We start from the raw sequence: 24,057 nt of genomic DNA, 5'->3' as shown, positions 1-24,057 counted from the left end.
TCACTTTTACTCTATACTGCATCCTAGTCTATGTTTTGAAAACTCCATTTCTCAGCTTAGCTCAAAAGGACATCTCTCCCAGTCTAAACTAACAGCATGAGTGAGGAATCTGATCACTTTATCACCCCTTTAAAGTGGGACCCTTACTGCTATTTCCTTGTAAAGAGAAGAACCAGCTTGGGAAGGGTCCATCCCCAGGAGATGGTTCTCTGGTCTTGCCTTTTTTTCACCAAAGATAGGAGTAATTTGATCTCCAAGGGAAAGGTTAAGGGGAGAGATCATTCCTGTTAGGGAGTGATTATTAGTGATACTTGTGTCTTGTAAAGCAACTGGCATTCCTTTAATTGTCAGAAAGACAGGTTATCAGCCACACCTGAAAGCCAACTTACTTTCTTCGGCTGCAGCTGACCTAAAGGATTTTTTACTATATAATCTCTACCCCTGTTCAGCTCTCAATAAATATTATTTCAGACCCAGGTGTTTGTTGGCCTAACTGAAGGCAATTTTAGTTAACAGTTATGTTACTTGGAAAAATTACCTCAGTTCACCTTAATTCTATTGTTACTGGCCACACCATTGACACATTAAAGGAGAGTGTCTTGCCATCTTATGGGCATCAGTTAAGGGTCTTCAACTGATTGAAGCCTTATCATTTGCAACTTAAGATTTTTTCATTTTATTATTTTTTGGGGGGACCAGTTCTCATCATTCAGTTTTTAGCCTTGAAAAATAATGTCTCAGAATTGTAACTACAAAAAGATTGACTTTGGAATTTATTGATCTATGGTACTCCCAGATGAAAAAGTTCCTTCTCCCACAGGTGAGTACCTTCCCTTCAATTTGTAGTTTTTATTTCTTATAATCTCTCTGTTACCAGGCTTACTTTTGTCGTTATTTAGGTAAAAATCAACTGTATTCACCTAGTCCAGTAAAAAAATATATGTAAAACTCATGAGCTCCACATAAAGATGGTGAAGTTTGTGACTTACTGGGTTGAAGTTGATGCAAGTCAAAGTTAACAGGGAGTTTTCCTGAAGACTTTGATACAAAACTCTACTTTTCTCTGCCATTATATTGGTTATTAACACAAATAGAAGGCAACAGACTTTTAGTATGTATGTATGTGCAGACATATTTTTCATAATATATTTATTTGTATATTTTCCAATTACATTGAGATGGTTTTCAATATTCATTTTTGCAAGAGTTTGAGTTCCAAATTGGTTTTTCTTTTTCCCTCCTTCTCTTATCATCACCCTCCCCAAGCTAGCTAGGATACATTCATTTTACATATTTCCTTATGAGTCACATTGGCAAAGAAAAATCAGAACAAAAGGTAAAAGACAGGAAAGATAAAACTAATTCCAAACAAAAAATGGTGAATATAGTATGTTTTGATCTACGTTCAGTCTCTACAGTTTTTTTTCTCTAGATGTGGATGGTATTTCCCATCCAAAGTTTGTTGGACTTGTCTTGGACCACTTTACTGCTGAGAAGAGTTAAGGCTATCATAGTTATTCACCACATAATCTTGCTATTACTGTATACAACATTTTCTTGGTTTTACAAGCATCAGTTTGTATAAGTCTTTCCAGGATTTTTCATCATTTATATGTTATAAAATAACAATATTCTATTACATTCATATATTAAAACTTATTCAGACATTCCCCAATTGATGGGCATCCACTCAATTTCCAATTCCTTACCACCACAAAAAGAGCTGCTACAAACATTTTTCACTTATGGGTTTTTCCCCCTCTCTTATGATCACATTGGGATATAGAGCCAGTAGTGGCACTGCTGGCTAGCTCAAAGGGGATGCACAATTTTAAAACTCTTTGGTCATATTTCAAATTGCTTTCCAGAGTGGTTGAATCATTTCACAGCTCCCCCTAATGCATTAGTGTTCCAGTTTTACCATTTATTAAAATCTTTTCCTGTCATTTTAACCAATATGATAGATGTGAGGTGGTGTATATATTACTTCATTATGTATTTTAAATGTATTTTTCCTTTCATTTGTTTGTAAGCTCCTATCCCAATAGAAAACAAGTTAACACTTCCCTATCCATGCATATTTGGGGCTTATTGATGATTAGTAGATTTAATTGTTGTTCTTGCTTCAGAAAGAACTAATTCCTCTTAATCATAGTCCAAGATAGGCTTTATTGGATGAAGGGCAGGGAGTTAAATTGGCAAAATTCATGATTTGCATGATCTAAAAGAAATCAAAGGAGAAAAAAAAGGTTACATTAATGGTCATTGCATATCAAGAGAAAACATAGTTTCATTGAAAGAGTAAAGTGTAATTATCCAAGATTTTAACTCCTAGAGCGAAACAGTCAAGAAAGTAAAAGAAGGCTGGGCTTTGGAGTCTTATCGGTTTGTAGGTGTTTGTGTAGTTTTAAGAGCTGTGAAAGCTCTATGAGGGATTATCTCCAGAAAATGAAAATAGGCATGGTTCTTGGTTTCTATTTCTGCCACATTGAAAGACAAAGAGTAGAAATATCTGAAATTGAAGCAGCTTTCAATGGGCCATCACCTCCTACCATCTGATTTCATTCATTTGCTGAAAGATGAATATAGCCCAGCTATCAGGGAAGAATAGGAAGATCCATTTTGTAAGATAGATGACTTCTCTCTAGGGTTGTTTGATCAATGTCCCTGTGAAGTTTCCAGGATTGTAGAGCAATTATGCTTTCATTCCTCATGGTAGGGCATGATTTATAGGTTAGTTTTAGATGGTAGTTGTTTTTTGAAGGGGAGGGAAGGTATGGTTGGGTAGGAAGTCTTTATTTTCTAGTTGGAATTTCCTCCAGCTTCTGTTTTAAGAGAGAATCTTTGTTGGGGATGGGAGCAAAAGGAGATGTAACTAAATTCATGAGCCAAGTTCCCTATTATTTATTATGAAATAATCCATTGAGATTCATCATGGACTGGAATCTCTCTTCTTACCTCCAAATTAATCAAGATCTGCTTTTCAGTATGTATGGCCAGAGGAGAATACAAAGTCATAGAGGAAAAGTCTGATTGGGGTGAGGGTATTATTTTTGTTTTATTCTTGGAGAATGGGGACACTTTATATATTTGGTATCTAACTCAGAGAATTTATAGTTAGTAATTGTTGATAAATGTTTGCTGAATGGATTTAAGTTGGTTCTTGGATATGATACTGTTTGCTTTCTCAATGCATAAGGGAAGACCTAGAGGAAAGAAAAAAATTTAAGCAAAAAAAAAAAAAATCAAATGGAGAGAAATGCAAATTAAAACAACTCTGAGGTACCACCTCTACTTTTCAGATTGGTTAAGATGACAGGTGTAGGGAGCTAGGTAGGTGTAAGTCCTTTGGAAGGCTGAAGCAAGATGAGGCCACTTGGAGGACTTTAGGGGAAATGGAAAGGCTTGTTCCACAGCTTGTGATCTATATTAACATTCCCTTGAATTATTTACTGGAGATAAGAGGGTCAATATAACTGGTAGCGTTCTTTAGTGAACAGAGAGCCCTCTAAAAATAAAAAAAAGCAAAAAAGCAGGATGCAGCTTGTCTAATAGAAAAAGGAAATATCACAGCCTTGGTTATACTCTCTGTGGTTTTCTGGAAATTTTATAATGACAGAGGAAAAAATGCTTATGATGGGGTATAAAAGGGAATCTGTAAGAAATAAAGTCAGTTCTATGTTTAATGCCTTCCTTTATTGTTTTTAAAACCAAGTTCAAGAACCAAGTTCACTATTCGGGAATAAAGCTCTGTCCTTGAGTTAGAAGATCTTAGGCCAGGTTCTGCCCATGATACAGCCCAGCTATGTGCTCAGAGGCAGTCTTTGAATCTGTCTGAGCTCTAGGAAAATTACTCTGGATTTCCTGAGGGAAGTATTTTGATTGGTAGTTTGTAGCTGATCTAGTGATTTGATCAATGAAGGGATTTGCCCACTCAAGCCAGAAAAGAAAGAGAACTTCCTGTCACCATTTGTTTCAGGCTTTTCAATTCTGTAGAGTTTTCTTGGGTACCTCCGCTTTGGGGCTAAGTCTCTGAGGGACATAGATAAATATATCAGGTCCTTCTAAGCTATATACCTAAGGGCTATTCTGTTCCATAAGTACCATGGCCCTGTTCTATTTAATTGCTTTTGTTAAGTAATCTAACTAAAACAAAGTGTCCCTCCCCTGTAGTGGGAGGCTGTAAACTCCCATTGTTAAATTGGGTTCATACATTTAGAGCCGAAAGGATCTGACATGCTATTGAGGGCACTCCCCTCCTTTGATCAGGGAAGAAACTAAAGCCTAAAAGAGGGTAACCTACCCAGGTAGGATGTGACATGGAATGGTCTACACCTGAACTTCTCTGATTCCAGAACCAGATTATACCCATGAAGCCATGCTTCAAGGACACAGAGGTGCTTAAGTGAATGTTTGGTTCTATGTATTTTCTAACCTCTGAGATGGCTTCCAGCTGGATAGCTATCAAAAATTCTGCCTGCTTCATTGTTTTGTATCCTAATTTTTTTTTTTTTTTTTTCAGAACTTAAGACCAAGAAAATGGGAGAATGAGAGGGTTGGACATGATTAGATCTCTCTTAGTATAGCTTGCTTTTCTTTTCTAATATCTTAAATTCCACTTGTAGTTTTCTTTTCTTAATAGTTTTTAATTACAAGATATATGCATGGTTAATTTTACAACATTGACAATTGCCAAATGTTTTGTTCTAATCCCCCCCCCCCCAAGATGGCAGGTTGACCAATACATGTTAAATATGCCACTTGTAGTTTTCAAAATGGATGTGATTGTATTTTAAGCCTTCCTTCTATTCTCATTTTTGTCCTTTTACTTTGAAAAATACCTTTATGACTTTTCTTTTTCATGTATTTAATTAAATTCCATCCCTTCCCACTATTCCCATGCTCCCTGTCCCCACATGGAAAGAAAGACAAGAAGAAAAACCAAGTCCTTAAAAGAAATGAGTGGTGAATGCACACAAATTCTTACATTGTATGTGTCTTAAAAGATCTGCTTACTCTACACTTTGTGTCCAGAAGGGGACAGCATGCTCTATCAATCTTTTAGAAGCCTAGCATGAGAACAGAACGTTTCAAAGTTGTTTTCCTTTTCAAAGTTGCATCAGTAGTTCTGGCTCTACTAACTTCACTCTGCATCATTTCACAAAGGTCTTCCAGGTTTTGAAAATTGCTTGTTTTGTCATTTTGGGGGTATAAATAGGATTCTATTTATATATTCCAATTTGATTGGCTCTTCCCAGTTGATGGTCACCCTTTCAGTCTCTAAGTTTTGGGTTCTACAAAAAGAGCAGAAGTAAATATTGTTGGACATATAGGTTCTTTCCTTCCTTGTTGGGGGCCGCTGAGTGACCCAATGGCTAGAGCTCTGTACTCCTAAATCCTTTCCTTCTTTGATTTCTTTGGGACATAGGATTAGTAGAGGTAATGCTGGGTCATAGAGAAAGCACAGTTTGATGATTTGGAGCCATAGTTGCATCTTGTTTTCTAGATTCAGTGGAGTCTCTCCCAACTCTCCAACAATGTATTACTGTTCCTGTTTGCCAGCACCTACTCCAACATTTATTTTCTTTTTCTATCCTTGCACATGTGTATGTGCTTGCAGGTCCAAGCTATATACCTAAGGGCTATTCTGTTCCCTAAGTACCATGGCCCTGTTCTATTCAGGTGCCTAGAAGCTTAGAGTTGCTTTAGTTTGCATTTTTTAAAAAAAATTAGTGATTTAGTAAGTTTTTAATACTAACCCTAATAGACCCTAGGTTATAGATGTGAAACTACTCTTGGAAAAATTGTTAAATGGGATACTAGGTTGGCTGAGGGAGAAGCTCAGACTGCCATCTAGTGGATCTGGATCTTTTTAACATGAATTTGACCTTTGCTTTTGGACTACCATAGCACTATCCACATTTAGAGCTGCTTTTGCTCTTACAATTTCATTTCAGATTCTCAAAAATCCAACATTTCTAGCCTCTTCTTTTTGTTTCAGATGCAGCAGCTTCCTTTCATGTTCACAAAACCAATAAGATCGATTGCATCATGCTTTCCTCTTGGAATAAATTTGTGGGTTCCATAGCAGTGAGATGTTCTTAGAAGAATGTAAAGTAATTTAAAAAATTTTTTTTGTTTGTTTCTTTTAATATAGGTTTCTTGAAGTCAGAGATTATTACAGACTTGTCTTTGTATTTCTAGCCATTCATGCCTCATCTATCTCAGAAGCCAATTGAGCTCTGACTGGTGCCAATCAGGTGCCCACATGGGAGAGGCCACAGAACTCCAGCAAATTACTGGAGCATTGTAGGCACTTGGAAGATATTCCCTGAATTCAGACCATTTAAGGAGCTCCTTTGTGCCAGTCATTGTGATCAGTGTTGAGGATCCAAAGAGAGAAGTGAACAGTCCTTGCCCCGAAAGACACAATATTTGACCAGGGAGATAATTTTAAAATATATCATAGCAATATAAGGTCATTCCAGAGAAAGGGCAGGAGAGGCTCAGAAAAGGTCTCTTAGGAGGGACATTTAGACTGTTTGTAAAACAAAAACAAAAAACTAAGAGGTCTATGAAGATGTTTATTCAAGTACTTCTTTTTTCCCCCCGAGGTAATTGGGGTTAAGTGACTTGCCCAAGCTCAAACAGCTAGGAGGTGTTAAAGTATCTGAGATCAAATTTGAACTCAGGTCCTCCTGACTAGGGCTGGTGCTCTGTCTGTTGCGCCACCTAGCTGCCCCTTATTGAAGTACTTTAAAACTTTTCTCTTTCCTCAGTAATTCAATCTAAGGATCATATTAGAAGTACTGACTACGTGCTGAGCAATATACAATACCCTATAAATATTCACATCAGACTAAAAGCAGTGAAGATAGTATCTTCTCTTGAAGTGGAAAGAAGGTTGGGAAGTGCCCCTTGAAAAATGGTTCTTTGTTTCCTTTTTTCCCTTCCTTTTTAAAATTTAATTTTAATTTTAATTAATTAATTTATTTTTGAAGGCAATTAGGGTTAAGTGACTTGCCCAGGGTCATACAGCTAGGAAGTGTTAAGTGTCTGAGAGCAGATTTGAACTCAGGTCATACTGACTTCAGGGCTGGTGTTTTCCCTTCCTTTTGCTTGCTTGCTTGCTTCTTTCCTTCCTTCTCCTTGTGACTTTCTTGTAAATCTGAGCAAGAAATCTGTCAAAAGGAGAAATGTCACACCATTTTGTCTTGTCAAATAAAGACCAATGACACTTTACCAAAACAAAAACATCCCTTTTTATAAGAAAGAATAAGTAAAATTGAGGTCAAGTTAATGAACATCATTATATTTCTTCCTCTCCTACTTAAGTTTGATTTTAAAACTGAAGAACTAGGTAAACACTGAGGAAAACAGAAACATCCAGAAAATTGAATCTACAAGTCAAATTCTTAAAGAGGATGTCTGTTCCAGCCAGTGGGCATCTTCCTGGGTCCTGCAGGGCCCAAAACAAATACCAGAGAACTATGGTGCATATATTTCTTTTTATGGCAGAATAAAGCCATTGTCAACAACAGGGATGGAAAACAGGATAGTTGCATTATGGTATCACCTAGTAACTTTTCATTGTGCACAGGAGCCCCCATGTCAGCTGTGGTAGTCAACTCCTTAGAAGCCTTGCCCCCAGAAGCCACTCTCCCAGCCTTCAGTCTAATCCCATCCCAGGGTCAGTCATCAGAGGAGTAGCAGTATGACCATCCTCCTTATTGGTGAGAGAGGAAAAGCAGGCAAATGAGTTAACCTCTTCTTTTAACCATAAGTCAGTAACCTACTTAGGTCTCTTTATTTCTCCCCAGACAGATATGAATGAGTCCCTGAATGCTGGATTGGAGCAACTCAATGGTCTAGATCAAAGATGTCAGCTGCACAATCTATAATCCAATTTAGGGGAGCTTTTAAAAATTTAATTGGGAATTATTTAACAAAATGCATAAAAATGCAATGAAATATAGAGAATGTTAGTCTATGGCTTTCATGTGCACCTGCAGTAAAAAGCAGCTGTCCTTTGCAGGGGTCTCTTTTCTATTGGAGTTTGATAATACCAGCCTAAGTGATTTACTGGATATGGAAAAGGGTGAATTTTCTGCTTTAGTATTGTAAAATAGTAGATACATACTACGTTTCATAATTTTTAGATGAATCCCCAACTCATTCATTTCTTTTTGTTTTATGAATGTTCCGAGATTTAAATTCTCCTCTAAAGATTGATTTGATTAAATTAGAAATTTTAAATTATATTTTCTTATTGTTTTTATTTTCTTTGTTGAAATTACCCATTCCCCCCCATAATTTGTTCTTTGACTTATCAATTGCTTATGATGAAATTTAGTCTCTAATTAAATTTAATTCTGTCTTGAGATACCACTTACTTAATGTTATTTTTATTGCATTATGGTCAATAAACAGCATTCTTAATATTTCTGCTTTTTTGCATTTGTTGTGATGTTATTATGTCATATATATGTTATATATGGTCAGCTTTTGCAAAGGTATACTATACATGTAATCACTAGAGATTTTTAAAATCAAACTTTCTAAAATTTTATTAAGATCTTTAATGTCTTTCTTCCTAATTTTTATTTTTAATTTATCTAAATCTGAAAGCAGAGCATGGAGTTGCTCACCTATTCTGATTTTGCTATTTTCTCCTGTAAGTGTATGTCATTAATTGCATGTTACACAAGCAAACGAATACACACACACCTAAAGAGAGAGATATTTGCTGTCTATAATGTCTTTCAGCATGGCATCATTTCTCTATTTATCTCTGTAAAGTCTATTTTTACTTTTTAATTTTACCCAAAACATGTTCCTTTCTGGTTCAAGCCTTATATATTTTAGCCCTCTGTTTCATATGTCCATTTTAATTATATTTCTTGGAAACAACATTCTATTGTTCTATTTTCTAATCCACTTTATGAGTTCATCCCATTTAAATTCTTTTTTTTTTTTTTCCTTGAGGCTGGGGTTAAGTGACTTGCCCAGGGTCAAACAGCTAGGAAGTATTAAGTGTCTGAGACCACATTTGAACTCGGGTCCTCCTGAATTCAAGGCTGGTGCTCTATCCACTGGGCCACCTAGCTGCCCCCTCATCCCATTTAATTTCACAGCTAGGACAGTTAATTATTTCTATCCTTCCATCCCATCCCATCATACTTTTTTTCTTACCTTATTCCCCTCTTCCTCTTTATAAAACAGAATGTGTGTTCAATAGTGATAGGTGATCTTCTTCCACTCCACGTTCTTACTATTTTTTCTCCTAATAATCCTCATTTAAGTATTTACTCTTAAAAGTTAAAGTTTTTTTCCTACTTATAACTAATCCCTTTCTTAATCTATTTTGCTTCTGAAGCTTCCTTCCCCTTTCACTATTGTCTTTGTTTATCTATTGATACTAATGCATAATGAAAATACTCTAGGTCTTCTGTTTGTCTTATTTAACTCTATGGCACTTGAGGACTTTTGTGTTCTAACAGACCCTTGTATCTTTTCCTCCTATTAGAATGGAAATACTTCATAGTATATTTCCCTCCAGTTGTGCCAATCTACTTGTCTATGCTTTTCCTGACTCCTGTGTTATTATTTTAGAGATTCTTTTCATCAGGAATGTTTAAAAGTCCTCTATTTCATTTAAGATTTATTTTTCTTACTAGATTTATGTATAGTTTTACCAGATGAATTATATATGACTTTATTTTTTTGCTTTCTACAATATCTTCTTCCAAAGTTTCCCATCCATTATGATTGTAGCTGCCAGGCCTTATATGATCCTGAGTGTTTCTTGGTTTTTAAGTTGGGTTTCTGGCTACTTACAGATTTTTTTTTTTTTTTTTAAACTGGAAGCTGTGGATCAGCACTATGATAATGGGAGATTTCATTTTAGCATTTCTTTCATCAAATGCCTAGTGGATTGTTTCTATTTTCATTTTAGCCTTTGCTCATAATGGGTTCAGGGAGTTTTCATTTGTGATTTCCTAAAATAAGTATGCAGATATTAAAAAAAAATTAATCTTAATTTTGATGTAGTATAATGATTCTTGTTTTCTTTTCTTGATCTGTTTTGTAGTTCAGTTGTTTTTGATAGATGATATTGTATATTTTCTTTTATTTTTAATGTTTTATTCTTTCTTTATATTTTTTGTCTTCTGGTTCAAATTTAGCCCATTCTAATTTTTTTTTGTCCATTATAATTTTTAAGGGATTCCCTTTTTTGAATAAGAATTACATCTCTTCCATGAAGCTTTTTATTCTTCATCTAATTCTTTCCTGTGACTTTCATTCCTTTTCTAATAAATCTCATTACACTCTTCCTCCAGGCTTTTGTCCCAGACATCCCCAGATCTCTAGAGTATCTTTGTCACCAGGTTCTTCTGTTCATTTGTATTTCCAGCTCTGGTTTTTGAACTGAGACTTTTTGTCAGAATGAAGGTCTTTCTGCTTTTGTCCTTTTGCTTGGAACAGTGGGCCCCAATTTAGGGCTGATGTATATCATCTGAAGTCCAGCCACTGGCCCTCTCTTTTGTTGGTATCTGATGTGCACAATGAACTGCAAAGTATCAGGTTGGTCTCTCTCCTCAGAAAGAGAGTATCCTAGTTTCTTCAGGGATTGCTACAGTAAACCCACAATCATGTGCTTTTGGGTAGGAGCATTGTTGGCTTTGGTCTTCAGGTCTGGTTCTCAAAGTTCCCCAAGTTCTTAACTAATCTTGACTTCCTTATGAGAGGTTTTCAGCTGTTGGATCACCCTGAAATTCGCTGGCTGGAGCACTTCTGAGATTATCAGAACTGGGAGATTTTCATGAACGGTGCTTATCTAACCCTGGTTTCTTTGGTTTACCACTTCTTTTGTAGCCTATAAATTCTTAATCAACTTGTTTTGGTGATCTAGGTTCTATGAAGTTACTATAATTTCTCTCCTTTTCTTAATATTTAAGAATTTTTTTTTTTTTTTTTTTGGTGGACGGATTCTATATCACCCCATCCTCCTGGTGAAAATTGGATTGTTCTAATACTCATTTTGCCATCTTGACTAAAAGTGTCCTTGGAAATCTGATATCACCTGGACTACACAATCTATATGCAGCTGAGTGGAAAGTGTATTGACAAGGAGAGAGGCTTGAAGAAGGGAGATGAAGCATCATGTTGTTGCAATGGTCCACAACTGAGGGGATAAGTTCCTGCACCAGGGTGGTGTCAGTGTCAGATGTAAGAAAGGGATGTATAAGAGAGATATTGGGAAGGCAGAAGAGGAAAGAGTCAAGGATAGCAAATATATGTTGTATGCAAAAGTACAATGTCAAATACATGGAATTACAAAGGAAATCCATCATATTTCAGTCCTATTTTCCAAGTACTTTCTTCAGTTCCAAATTCAAGGAACCCAAGTTAAAAACCTCTGAATAAAAATGCTTCTTGATTGATTGGTATGAGCACTAACATTCCTAAGGTACCAACTCAGATGGTACCTAATTTTGAAGACAGGATCGAGATTTTCTCTTGGGACAAAGGCCATCAGCATTGCAAAGGGAATAGAAGACAAGAAAAATACACATGTTTCCTAGAAAGAATAGAGGAGAAAGGAGTTATAGAATTGCTTCCAATCTGTACCTGGTTATGTCTCTAAACTTCTCTGTACAGTTATTCAATAAAATGATTCATATATACATAAGCAATTGCCCCAATGGTGACATATCATTTCTGTTTATCTACCAGATAATTACTATTATCTATCTAAATTATTTAGATATCTAGATTGTCTATCTAAATACTATTATCTACCAGATGGATACTACAAGTGAATCTCACCCGAGTTATGGCCCTACAACAGACAAATAATTAGCCATGAGGACTAAAGAAAAGGTAAGAAGCAAACATAAATGCAATGATAAAAGTGCTTGGCTAAGAGGATAACAGTGTCCTCTTGAAGTAGAGAAGTCTGGAGGAGTGTCATATTCAAAGTTCTATTTCAGACATATCAGATTTGAGTTGTCCATGAGACATTCAAGTAGAAATGTCAAGGCATCACTTAAAAATTTGGAACAGTGTTCATGTATTTATGGCTGCACGTACCCTTTGAAAGTCATTATGTAGACATAATTGCAATGGGTAAATAAACTGATGAAATTGCCGAGTAGACAAAGAAGGGGAGGATGAAAATGGAATCTTATTTTAATAAGATTCATTCAAAATGTCTATAATTACTTGGAGAACTTGGAACTAAAACTTTTTATTAATTTAAAAAAACTAAATTAATATTCTTTATGCTAACTAGACAATTAGTACAGTTTATAAAACTATACTCCCTAAGTAATTTTCACTAGTGACGCATGTAAGTGTTTAAGTCTGTGACATAATAAAGGAATAAGCACCCTCTTTCTCTCTCTCTCTCTTCTCCTCCTCCTTTTTCTTCTCCTCCTCCTCCTCTTCCTCCTCTGAGTCTTCTCTCCCCCTCACTCTTTTACACTCCCCCTGCCCCCCATCTCTCTACCATCTATCCCAATTTTACCCTCATAGGAAGCCTGGGATATAAGTGTTATTATCCTCATTTTACAGATGAGGAAACTGATTTAGAATTGAAATGTCTTGCCCAAGGGAAGCTACATGGATTAGTTTGTGTCTGAATTCCTGAATTTGAACTCTGATCTTCTCAACACAACTGCCTATAGTGCCACCTAGAGGTCTTTTCAGAAATCTCAATGTCTGGCCACAATTTTTCCTATACAATCTCAGAGGATCCCAGTTGAGAAAGAGATGAATTAAAAATGGCTTGGGCAGAGAAAGAGACAAAAAATATAGAAATCCTTCTGTGAGAGTCCTAAGTGAGATTGCTGTTGCAGCTGAGTGAGATTGTTAAAACTTTAATCTAAAAAGAATAGAGATTTCCACTCATATGAAAAAGTGTTCCAAATCACTACTGATCAGAGAAATGCAAATTAAGACAACTCTGAGATACCACTACACACCTGTCAGATTGGCTAAAATGACAGGAACAAATAATGATGAATGTTGGAGGGGATGTGGGAAAACTGGGACACTGATACATTGTTGGTGGAGTTGTGAAAGAATCCAGCCATTCTGGAGAGCAATTTGGAACTATGCCCAAAAAGTTGTCAAACTGTGCATACCCTTTGACCCAGCATTGCTGTTATTGGGATTATATCCCAAAGAAATACTAAAGAGTGGAAAGGGACCTGTATGTGCCAAAATGTTTGTGGCAGCTCTTTTCGTAGTGGCTAGAAACTGGAAGTTGAATGGATGCCCATCAGTTGGAGAATGGTTGGGTAAATTATGGTATATGAAGGTTATGGAATATTATTGCTCTGTAAGAAATGACCAGCAGGAGGAATACAGAGAGGTTTGGAGAGACTCACATGAACTGATGCTGAGTGAAATGAGCAGAACCAGAAGATCACTATACACTTCAACAACAATACTGTATGAGGATGTATTCTGATGGAAGTGGATATCTTCAACATAAAGAAGATCCAACTCACTTCCAGTTGATCAATGATGGACAGAAATAACTACACCCAGAGAAGGAACACTGGGAAGCGAATGTAAATTGTTAGCACTACTGTCTATCTACCCAGGTTACTTATACCTTCGGAAGCTAATAATTAATGTGCAACAAGAAAAAGGTATTTACACACATATATTGTATCTAGGTTATATTGTAATACATGTAAAATGTATGGGATTACCTGCCATCGGGGGGAGGGAGTGGAGGGAGGGAGGGGATAATTTGGAAAAATGAATTAAAAAAAAAAAGGCATTGGACATATTACATCATGAATAAATGTCAGTTGAATGGAACGGAAAAAAAATAAAAAGAATAGAGATAAAAGTTTAATCTAAGAAGAATTTCTGAGTTGCAACAGTGTCCATTTGAGATTAAATGACATAACTTTCTGGAAGAACTATCCATGGAGGGGGAAAGGGTGAGATTTATTGCATTTTGGAACTTTCAAATGGAGGTAAAGGTGATTCAAGATTGAAGAATAGTTGGGACCAAAGGAAGGAAAGAGCACAGGATCAAGGGATTGAATGGTAGAGGAGTATTTATGGAAGAAATGACTAAAATAGAGGTTCAAAGAGAGGAAATTGAGAATTGTGGAGGTCAATGATGGTTTTAATGAGGGAAAATCAATAGTTTTAGGATCAGAGGGAGACAGAGTAGGGAACATGATTAGAGGGCTGATTTTTCAGAATTTAAAATTGTGAAGAAAAAAGTAGTTGTATGAGATGATAAAAATGTCCTAAGGGTGAAGGTCCTAGAAAATGAACCAGGAAGCCAATGTATCTGAAAGGACAGTGACTGAAGTCCCCCAAAATATGGGCAGATCTTAGGGTAGAGAGGAAGGCAACTGAGAACCAGGGATTGAATTCCTTAAGAAAGGATACAGAATGACTAGGAAGTTAATAGATTTATTTTGTTGGCTTTTTTTTGTTTGTTTGTTCATTTGTTTGTTTTTAAAGCTCTGAAGATAATGTATAGATCTAGGGTACTGAGAGATCCAGGAAACCTCAAAGGAGGAGAAGAGGTTGTTAAGAGATGGGGACAACAGAAAGACCACAAATTGCACTGATGCAATGTGAAATAAGCAGAACCAGGAGAGCACTGTATACAGTCACAGCAACATTGTTTGGTGATCAACTCTGATAAACTCAGTTCTTCTCAGCAAAACAATGATCCAAGACAAGTCCAAAAGACTTATGATGGAAAATGCTACTTAGAGAAAGAACTGATGGAGTAATTAATGTAAACCGAAGTAAACTATTTTCACATTCTTTATTTTTTCCCCTCTTGTTCTGTTTCTTCTTTTATCATATGACAAATATGGAAATATTTTTTATGTGATTGTACATACTGAATCTGAATCAAATTGTTTACTGTCTTAGAGAGGAGGGAAAGCAGTGAGAAAATTTGAAACTTAGTTTCATATTAAAAATTAATGTTTAAAATTGCCTTTACATGTAACTGGAAAAAAATAAGCTATTACTTTAAAAAATGGATTTCCCCCCCCATGGAGGCAACCATAAACATTTTTTTAAAAAATATTTTATTTTTAAAAAACTTGTCAACATTAACCCTTGCAAAACCTTGCATTCCCATTTCGCCCCTCCTTCTCCCACTTTTTCCCCCTAGATGGCAAGTAGTCTTGGTAGAAATATATGTTAAATACAATGTATGAATACATATTTATACAATTATCTTGGGCACCCATAAACTCTTGAAAATTATGGCCATACAGCCCTCTTTGTAGTGGACAGAGACTGGAAACTGAGTGGATGCCCATCAATTGGAAAATGGCTGGATAAATTGTGGTATATGAATATTGTGGAATATTATTGTTCCATGAATGTTCCAGAAATGACCAGCAGGATGAATACAGAAAGGCCTGGAGAGACTTATATGAACTGATGCTGAGTGAAATGAGCAGGACCAGGAGATCATTATATACTTCAACAACAATACTATATGATGATCAGTTCTGATGGATGTGGCCCTCTTCAACAATGAGATGAACTAAATCAGTTCCAATTGTCCAGTAATGAAAAGAACCAGCTACACCCAGCAAAAGAACTCTGGGAAATGAGTGTGAACCACTACATAGCATTCCCAATCCCTCTATTTTTGTCCACATACATTTTTTATTTCCTTCACAGGCTAATTGTACACTATTTCAAAGTCTGATTCTTCTTGTGCAGCAAAATAACTGTTTGGACATGTACACATATATTGTATTTAACATATACTTTAACATATTTAACATGTTTTGGTCAACCTGCCATCTGGGGGAAGGGGTAAGGGGTAAGGGAAAGGAGGGGAAACATTGGAACAAAAGGTTTTTCAATTGTCAATGCTGAAAAGTTACCCATGCATGTATCTTGTAAATAAAAAGCTATAATTAAAGAAAAAAAGAAAGAAAGAAAATTATGGCCATAAGAGTCCTTGAGTTGGAAACTTCTATCACATTGGAGAAAGGTTTGGAAAATACTTGTGGATATGTCATTCAGGGAACCAAGTAAATAATTGTGAAGAGACAAATTTCCATTATGTTCAACCAACAGTAAAATGCTTTGGTCTTGGTGATCTAATTTCTTCTTCTTGGTGGTAGCTAGTTGCGCAGTGGATAGAGCACCAGCCCTGAATTCAGGAGGACCCAAGTTCAAATCTGGTCTCAGACACTTAACACTTCCTAGCTGTATTACCCTGGATAAATCACTTAACCCCAGCCTCAGGGGAAAAAAAAAAAAACCAAACTCTTCTTCTTTTAAAGAAATGATAGTGGCAGCTAGGTAGTGCAGTGCAGTAGATATAGCACTGGTCCTAGAGTCAGGAGGATGTGAGTTTAAATCTGGCTTGAGATCCTAGACAATAGTTGTATGACCTTGGTCAAGTCACTCAACCCCTATTATTGCCTTAAAATTTAAAAAAAAGAAGTTATAAACCTAACACATGCAAAGGAAAATGGGCATTACACATATCAGTCTTGATTATATATAGCTTTGCTTTTCCTTTGACATATGTAATAATTTCAATATATTATTTTCAAAAACCTCTTTGACATCTATTTTCTTCAAAAGTCTCTACTATTTACAGTTGTTTAATGTGCATTTCTATTACTTAGAACACTTTTTTTCCTGTAATTATTGAATACTTTGAAGTTCTCTTGAAGATGTTTGTTCATATCCTTTGATAATTTACCTATTCTGAAATGACTATTTTACCTTATGTATTTTTGATAATTATTTATATGTCTTGGATACCAAATGCTTATTAGAGAATTTTGATACAAATATTTTCCCTCCATTCTACCATTTCTATTCTAGCTATATTATCTTATCCTAGATATATTATTGTCTCCATGGAAGCTTGTTAATTCCTCCCTCCCTCCATCCCCTCCCTTCCTTTTCTCCCTTTCCCTCTTTTCATTCCCTTCCCTCCTTCCTTTTCCTCCTTCCCTTTCTTTCTTCTTTTCCTTCTTTCCTTCCCTCTCTTTCCTTCTTGGACCTGAGTTCAAATCTGATCTCACACTTGATACTAGATGTGTGATCCTGGTCAAGTCACTTAGCCCTAATTACCTCCCATCCTCCCTGCCCTCTCCTCCCCCTGGGGGGAAAAATGTACACAGTAATCTCCAGAAATCTATCATATTTAACTTTTCTAAAATTCCATTAATATTTTTAATATATTTCTTCCAAAAATTTGTAAAAGCTAATGGCAGTACGAGTTTCCCAATGAGAGTTTTATTGTCTATTAACTGTAAATCAATGATTATTTACTGTAAGTATTTAGATATTATGTAATTAAATTCATATGTACAAACTGATATTAGTCTCATGTCTTTGATGCTTTTAAGCATAATAATACTTTAATATATTTCCACTATTTCTTTTTTAATAAGTCTATATTTACAACTGAGTTCATGAATGCTATTCTTATCTCTTTTAGATCACCTGAAACATATACATTCTCTTCTAGTCCCTTATTATACAACTTTCTGAGGATACTTTTCTCAAAAGCATTTCTTATAAACAAGAGGCTGTTAGATTCTAATTTCTAATAAATCCTTTTATTCTTTCCATTTTATAAGTGAGTTTATAAGACCTGAAAGAAATTATTAATCCCAGAATGACTTTTAGAATCACAAACGTTATTAGATTACTACATCACACCATAAGATACAAAATTCTTCAATTTTTAATCATTTAACATGGCCAAAGGGAAAGGCAGATCTCTCAGAATGTCATCTATATCCAGTTCTCCTGGGTAGGCAGGCAGATAATCATCAGGGAAAAGCATTGGAGAGTCAAGCCTAACGGTTTTCTTGGATAGATTGATGAGCTGAAGTTCTTGCTGGTTAAAAGGAGGGAACAATTCATTTGGCTGCTCTTCCCCCTTCATCAATGGAGGTGACTGTATTGGACTTTGATGTTCCTGTGGTGACTGATAAAGAAATGAAGTCAGCTGCTGTACCTGGAAGGTAGTAGTCTGTGACCCTGAGGGTAGGAGGGCTGGTGGCTGCTGGGAGTGTGGCTGCTGCTGCTGACATGGGAACTCCTGAGCACATTGAAAAGTTAGTGGGTGATAGTGTGAGTACAACTGTTCTATTGTCCATCCCTGCTGCTGCTGATGCAATAGGGGCTTCACCTCTCCATAAGAGGAGGTGTGTGCGCCATGGTTCTCTGGCCCTTGTGATTCCTGGTGAAGCCAAGAAGATGCCCACTGGTTGGAGCTTCTCTGGGACACTGGGCAATAAAGTTGAAGTTCAGTCAATGGCCTCATGGTTTCAGAGGAGCCAAACTGAAGGCTTTGGGAAATGTTATATCCTGAGTAAGCAGCTTTCGTGGTTGAAGCCACACTCCTCTCTATATGGAGCAGCTCCTCCTTAGGCTGCCTTTCTGACTAGGCTTACCTGGTTCTGACCATGAGTCAGATCTGGCTGCAGTTGGTAGTGGAAACTCATCCTCAGGGAGATCATGCTCATGGTGGTTCTCTTTGGGTAACTGACTTGGAGATGATTTTCCTGGACACATCCATTTTCTTGAGTTTGTGGAAGCCAGAGCTGTCCGTTTTTTCTGTTGTGCTGATTGCCTAGCTCTTCGGTTTTGAAACCAAACCTAAGGAAGGAGTGGAAGAAACATGACTCCCATTAACCTGACCTCAAAATTAGCTTTTCATTGTTACCAAAGAGATATGCTTTTGTTTCTTTAAACTGGTATTGATCTTAACTTGACAGAACAAGTGGATAAGACATTTTGTTTTTTGGCAAATCTCTTTATCGGGTTGAAAGAATTTCAAGGGGACATACACTTAAAAAATCACCCCCAAACAATTTCATTTCTTAAGGGCTACATTCCTATTTTCTTTTCTTTTCCAGGTAGACAGATTATCTACCTTTCAGTATGTTATGAGTATTCCCAAGGTTATTGCACACTGCCCAGCACACAGAAAGTAGTTAACACATGATTTTTCAATAAAGTTACTGAGGAAATGGAAACTGAAAGTCTTTAAATATTTTAGCCAACATTTTTGTTGTGTGCCTAGCTTTCTTTCAAGCTCAGTTCAAATATTTCTTCCTAAAAGACCTTTTCTGAGTCCTTCTATTCCACCTGCTATCAGCTTACCTACTTCAAATCTATGAAAATGAGAGTCATTTCTCTATAGGTAAATATGATCCAAAGAAATGAAAAGAAAATAGATACGTTAATGTGCTGTGCTTGGAGTATTTGTCTGGACCTACCATTCTCAAGAACGAACTGGAACTGTGCCCAAAGGGCTGTCTAACTTTGTGTATTCTTTGGGTTTAAAAATACTACTACTAAGTCTGTCAACAAAGATTTCAAAGAAAAAGGAAATGGATGGATATGTACTAAAATATTTGTAGCAGCTCTTTCTGTGGTGGCAAAAAAAAAAAAAAAGGGAAATTAAGGGATGCTCATCAATTGGAATGACTGAGCAAGTTGTGATATGTGAATATGATAGAAAACTGAACTATAAGAAATGAGAAATGTGATGGTTTTAGAAAAAAAGGAGGAACAAGCACATTGAAATATAATTTTCCAATTTTTTGTGATATACCTAATATGGAAATATATTTTGTATGATTTCACAAGTATATTTGATATCACATTGTTTGCCTTTTAGTAGGTGGAAAAGTGATGGAAGGGAAGGAAAAGAGGCTTGAACTCAAAATTTGAAAAGAAAAGAACTTTTAAAATAATTCAGAACTTTCAGAGATGAATAGGCACTTTTCAAAGAAACCCAATGTATCAATAAATATCTGTCCAAATCCCAGCTAAAATAACACCTTCTATGTACATGAAGTCCTTCCTGTTTTCTCTTAGTTTTTTTTTTTTTTTTTTAAAGTGATTTGTTCAAGGTTATACAGGAAAAAACTGAACATGTTGCTCATCAGTTAGGGAATGGGTAAATAGTTGTATTGTACTTGTGTTTTCCTACTTGTGTCCTAGGAAATGACAAAACAAGCAGTTTCAGAAAAAAAATCCGGGAAAACCTGTATGAATTGAAGAAGAATGAAGTAAGTAGAGTCAGAGCAAGTGATAAAATTTTATAAAGGGGAAAAAATACTTTGAAAGATTTGAAAGACCTGTTCAATGTAATGATTATCTAGAATTCTACAACATGGCTTCTTAAACTTTTTCCTTTGATGATCCCTCTTCCTCTCAGAAATTTTTATTCAACCCCAGGTATATAGGCATATAAAATAGGTGTGCAAATCAAAGATTTTCTGATAATAAATCATAATTTCATGATTCCCAAATTCAGATATGATTGTGATCCATAATTTAAGAGGCTTTATCCTAGAGGATGGAGAAAACATGCTGCCCACCTCTTGACAGAACTAATCGACTCAAGGTACAGAATAAGTCATATATTTTCAAGATATAGCTAATGTGGAGATCTGTTTTACTTCATTCATTATTCATATTTGTTTCAAGGACTTTTTTTTTTCTTTTCCACCTGTGGGGGTAGGAGGATAGTGAGAAAGGGAGGTGAAATAAGAGAGGACCTGAATAAGAAAAAAAGGATCACTGAGATATTTTAAAAGAAAAACACAAAGAACAAAGACTGGAAAGAAGCACAGATCAGCAGGTTTACTTTGAAAGCTCTAAATTGAACTGAAAATAATTTTTAAAAGAAAAAAAGTATTCTGTATATTAGAAAGATCTGAGTTCTAATGTGAAATCCTCTCTCTATATATGGGAATGCTCATTTTACTAGTATTTTAAGTTCCAAAGGAAAATTAAAACTGAAAACAATGGGGCAAAGTCCATTGACTGGAGAATTAATGAATAAGCTGTGCATATAAATGCTAGTCAACATGGTACTATAAGAAACATCATAAAGAATTCAAGAAAACCTGAAAAACATCAAATGACATCATAAGTCAGATTAATTTCAGAAAAAATGGAATTGAGAAAACTCACAAAAAAGTATATGTCCTTTTTCTTGGTCAAGAGATGGTTTACTTCTAAAGGAGCCATGTTCTATCTATATATGGTCAATATATCCATTTGTTTTGCTTGATTCTCCTTTGTTACCAAGGAAGGTCCCTGTTAATAAGGACAAGAGTTGTTACTGTTCAATGACAATGACTTTTTATTATTAATAAACTATTTGTTCAAAAAAAGGAAACCTAGGATCCCTAACAAACCACAATGAGGGATGTCAGCTAAAACTTTAGTGGATGTATTTGATATATAGAAAAGAGAGACAAGGTGATATGATTTTGTGATAATACACATAGACACACGCACACACAAACATATGGAGAGATAGGGAGATGCACAGAGAAAAGGGAAAAGAGACAGAGATTGATGACAGAGACAAAGAAGAACAAGTTCTCAAGTAACCTGTATTCGAGACTCATCAATAGTGATCTTCCCTGAAAGTTCTTCTCGTTCTTCTATACCGGGATATGGGTTCCTTTGGAAATAGCTGATAAGAATTCTAAGTTGCTCTTTGTTAAATACTGCACGTTTTCTTCTAATGGATGAGACAGAAGTCCGTACTAAGAGAAAGGGAGGAAAAAATTTGGAAAGTTAGTTTATTAGAAATAGGATCATTTCTTTCCTTATTAGTTCAAATTCGGAATAAATGTCTTCCAACCTTATCATAGCACTCTCTTTGGAACACTGGATACAACTATGCCTTTTTCAACTCTCCCTCTCTTGGTTTCCCTAACATGGTTTTCTTCCAACATCTCTTAAGCACATTCTCTACTCAGATCTCACTTTTTCTTCCTCTTTTTCCTCCTTCACTCTTACTAGTCCAGGAGGTTTGTCTTTAGGTTTCTACAGTGTCCATGGCATCTGTCTTCATTTTTTATTCCCATTACTTCTAGACCAATAAAATTTTTCATGACTTCTGGCTTTCCTATGATACTACCATCATAAATAGACACCTTATATTCATACCAATCCAATATATTTGGCACCTAAAAGAATAAATTGTTATAGCCACCCCCTAACTCACACCTCCTCCCCCAAAGAAAACCCCATCGACTCGTGGATTACAGTGGGAAGAAGTCAAACATTCTAATAAGGCTGACTACTAACAAGTGGTATAGTTTGGCACTGAGTACACAGACCTTGTCTTTCAGAGGCAAGATTATTATCAGGTCTTTTTGGCTCTAGAGTCAGATTTATATATAATAAACAATATTACCAGTTTTTTACACTTCTTTTCAGAGATTAATATATATCTATCTGTAATGATCTGTAATTATGTTGGCCTGTCCCACAAAATTATAGTAAGGTATTCCCACATAAATAGAGTAACAGTATATAACCATTTAAAATATAGCATAATATAGTTTACATATTAAAGCAAAAGGCAGTACTACTTCTTTCCTTCTTTCCTTTCTTTCTTTCTTTCTTTCTTTCTTTCTTTCTTTCTTTCTTTCTTTCTTTCTTTCTTTCTTTCTTTCTTTCTTTCTTTCTTTCTTTCTTTCTTTCTTTCTTTCTTTCTTTCTTTCTTTCTTTCTTTCTTTCTTTCTTTCTTTCTTTCTTTCTTTCTTTCTTTCTTTCTTTCTTTCTTTCTTTCTTTCTTTCTTTCTTTCTTTCTTCCTCCTCCTCCTCTTCCTCTTCCTCCTCTTCCTCCTCTTCCTCCTCCTCCTTCTCCTCCTCTTCTTCTTCTTCTTCTTTTTTTTTTTTTTTTTTTTTTTTTTTTTTTTTTTTTGCTGAGTCAATTGGGGTTAAGTGACCTGCCCAAGATCACACAACTAGGAAGTATTAAGTGTCTAAGGCCAGATTTGAACTCAGGTCCTCCTGACTTCATGGCTGGTGCTCTATCGACTACATCAGCTAACTTCCCCCTGCATTTCTGCTTTAACCATCCTTTCTTCCCTCCCTCCCCATTATTAAGGTATGTTACCAAGCCCAAGTTAATCACCTCAACCATCAGCAACTACTTACAAAAGACAGAAAGACAACGAGGATATAAACTACTCTCTTCAAAATCACCACTCCTTTAACCAGTTCCTTTCCTTTAGGAATTTGCATTATAATTTCTAAATTACTAGATGGAATTCTAATATTGCTGATAGAATATGCAAAATTATAAACATATCCTGCATAATTTGGAGTAGAAAGTGTTAACAAGGCAGAAGAGAGGAGAGTTTAATTCAAATTCACAAGAAATCTCAAAATCATTTTATAATTAAATTCACAGGGTTGGAATTTACCTAACAAGGGTCCTAATTCATTCATTCATTCGTTGACCAGGTTTTCAGTACCCACTGTCTTGGTGCAGTGGATTAGAGCAAGAGCTCTGGGAAATTTGAATTAGTAAATAAATATCTTCTAAAACTAACTCAAGAATTATCCCCTCAACTGAAAGTGTAAATTCATTCAAAGTCTGGAAACTCTGGAAACAGATGGCAAAAAGATGCCAACCAATTATCATCATAGAAAAGTAACCAAACTTCATTAAGCCCGTATGGAACAAAGAGCTCTTCAACTTACCAAAAGCATCTGGCTTCCTCCCTTTAGATGGTGAATTGGTGTTCATCTTCCTCCAAGAGTCAGAAGAGTGGATCCAAATAGTAGAGAGTAATGGAGAAGCACCTATGTGCTTTATTTATGCTCCTTCCTTTCAAGTCCCAACCAATAGAAACCAAGAACCCCTGCTGCCTTTTATTTTCGGGAATTGTTCCTGGAAGGCAAGTTCACTATTTATGTATATGTGTGGATTATGTAAATAAGACATCCTAAAAGTAAATGTGGCGGGAAGGTGGGAACCTTGTATCTAAGCATTCAGTGAAAGTAACTATTGGATTTAAATTGCTAAATTCGGTTTTAGTTTCAGTTCACTCATCCAAAAACTGAAACAATTTTCCTGCCAGGAAAGCTTGATTTGCTAAATGACCTAAATATGCCTAGTATCAAGCAAGCTCTAAGTTGAAGCTAGAATTATAACTCACAGAGAAGGTGCCTACTTGGCATTCTTCACAAGAAGAAGCTTCTCAGCTGGAAATTCCCTAGATTAATGAAATCACAAATCCA

At 35.8% G+C, this 24,057-nt stretch overlaps 2 long non-coding RNA genes across 2 annotated transcripts; one reads left to right on the top strand and one right to left on the bottom strand.

The window, feature by feature from the left end:
• The first annotated feature begins 482 nt into the window (after nt 1-482).
• Nucleotides 483-23,751, top strand: LOC141558880 (uncharacterized). The gene is made up of 4 exons (XR_012487168.1): nt 483-820; nt 20,002-20,069; nt 20,318-20,407; nt 23,545-23,751. It is a non-coding gene; the product is annotated as an uncharacterized LOC141558880 (long non-coding RNA).
• On the bottom strand, nt 17,711-23,698 carry LOC141558879 (uncharacterized). Its single transcript, XR_012487167.1, has 5 exons — nt 23,518-23,698; nt 21,406-21,563; nt 20,980-21,105; nt 18,444-18,648; nt 17,711-17,974 (listed from the first exon to the last, which is right to left on the bottom strand). It is a non-coding gene; the product is annotated as an uncharacterized LOC141558879 (long non-coding RNA).
• Nucleotides 23,752-24,057: the final 306 nt, after the last annotated feature.

Source organism: Sminthopsis crassicaudata, chromosome 2 (genome assembly GCF_048593235.1).
Source record: "Sminthopsis crassicaudata isolate SCR6 chromosome 2, ASM4859323v1, whole genome shotgun sequence".
Lineage (NCBI taxonomy): Eukaryota > Metazoa > Chordata > Mammalia > Dasyuromorphia > Dasyuridae > Sminthopsis > Sminthopsis crassicaudata.
Note: the sequence above shows the minus strand (reverse complement) of the source record. Positions and strands in the feature narration are given on the sequence as shown.